This window comes from Arachis ipaensis, chromosome B2 (assembly GCF_059453495.1).
Source record: "Arachis ipaensis isolate K30076 ecotype BB chromosome B2, ASM5945349v1, whole genome shotgun sequence".
NCBI classification, from domain to species: Eukaryota; Viridiplantae; Streptophyta; class Magnoliopsida; order Fabales; family Fabaceae; genus Arachis; species Arachis ipaensis.
This window is the reverse complement of record NC_142437.1, coordinates 88,640,131-88,642,188: the sequence shown is the minus strand read 5'-3', so window position 1 is coordinate 88,642,188 and position 2,058 is coordinate 88,640,131.

Below are 2,058 nucleotides of genomic sequence, written 5' to 3'. Positions count from 1 at the left end.
AACACCACAAGCACTTACAACAAACCAACTGCTCCATCAGATACTTGAAAGGTTGGATCGGCAGGAACACAAAGCAAAGCTAAGAGAGCGCCGTAACAAGCGTCGATTCACATACCTCAAGGAGCTACTTATGGGAAACTACAAAGACCCAGACACCCCGGACTCCACTTCATTTACCAGCACAGGGAGCCATGATGGTCCCGACTGTGGAGATACTGCTACCAGCCCCCCTCTATTCCTGACAGATGGCACCGAGGATGGTGCAAAGCCTTAAGTGTGGGGAGGTCGGTCAGTACCTGACTTCCGAAGGTAATTTCTCTTCCTTAACACCAATAAAATAGGATATTTAGTTAGTTTTCTTTTGTAGAATAGCATAAATTGCATAGTAATAGGTTAGTTGCATTGCATGCATGTTCTACTTGATTGAAAAGATAATAAGTTTCTTCTAAGACCCTATTTTTTTGAACAAAATTTCACTAATTTTAATAAAAACTTTTATGTTAAATTTGCTTGAAGTTATATTTGGAACATAGTTTAAAAAGCTAAGAACACACAATCTGTAAGATTTGAGCTTAGTTACATGGTTACATTATTTAACCATAAATATTTTATTCTTGTGTGTTTACTTCTCTATGATTGTAATATATATTTTGTTTCATCCTATATGTCCAATGTTTAATATATTTATATGCTTGCATATGATTGAGGCCATTATTTGTTTAGCTTACTTATCCCAATTAAGCCTACCCCTTAAGCTACCTTTGTTAGCCACTTTGAGCCTTTAAATCCCATTTGTTCTGTATTTTACCACATTACTAACCTTAAGCAGAAAAACAATTATATATCCCAATTGAATCTTTGGTTAGCTTGAGATAGAATTGTGTGTTAATTGAGTATGAGAAGATTGTGGGAACAAAAGATAATAAAGGAATGTGTCATGATAATATAATGGGAATTTGGGTACCTACTCATGTGAAACTATAAAAATTAAAAATCCATGTGCATTGATAATATATATATATATATATATATATATATATGTATGTATGTATATATATTAAATAAATAAATAAGGAGACAAAATTACCCCAAAGCTAAGTTAAAATTCAAAGATCAATGCATATATGATAAAATTAAAATAAAGGGTGATACATGAGTATGGAATGTGAAAGGAAAATTTTGGGTAGCTAGGTATGAAATTTAAGTTATATAGAATATATATATGTGTTAGGTGAAAGTTTAGGTTAATTAAAGATTCAATTTATAAGCTTACTTAGCCATATATGTACCCTTACCCTTACCTTGGCCCCATTACAACCTTGAAAAGATCTCATGATGTTTGCATTGGTACGTTAAATGTTGTTGATTGGTTAGGTGTAGAACAAATTTTAGAAAGCATGATTAGAGAGGAATAGAGTGATTACCCTATACACTTGAGAGACTAGAGTGTACATACATCATCAGTGAGGTTCAATGCTTAAATTCTATGTTCCCTGCTTTCATGAGATACCTTCTTGCATTTTTATCTGTTCTTACTGTATAAGAATTGAATTAGTGGAATTTGATTTGTGATTGTCTTGAAGAGCTTATTTACTTTTAACCAAGTGGACAAGAATCATATAGTTGCATTCATATGTATAGGTTGCATTACATTGCATGAGTTTTCCATGTTCCTACTCATTTATTTTATCTCCTTCGACTAAGCATGAGGACATGCTAATGTTTAAGTATGGGGAGGTAGATAAACCATTATTTTATGGTTTATATTGTGTTTAATTGTGTGGTTTTATCAAATCTTTACCCACTTATTCATATGATTAGCATGTATTTACAATTCCTTTCCAAAATTACTCCATGGTTGAAAACTTGCTTCCTAGAGGCTCTTAATTAGGTATTTTAATTCTCCTTTATTCCATTCGATGCCGTGATCCCTGTATTAAGTGTTTCAGGCTTTATAGGGCATGAATGACTTGGAAAATGGAGAGGAGGCTTGCAAAAATGGAAGGAACACAAGAAATTAAGGAGATGACCAGCGAGAAGCGACGCGGACGCATGGCT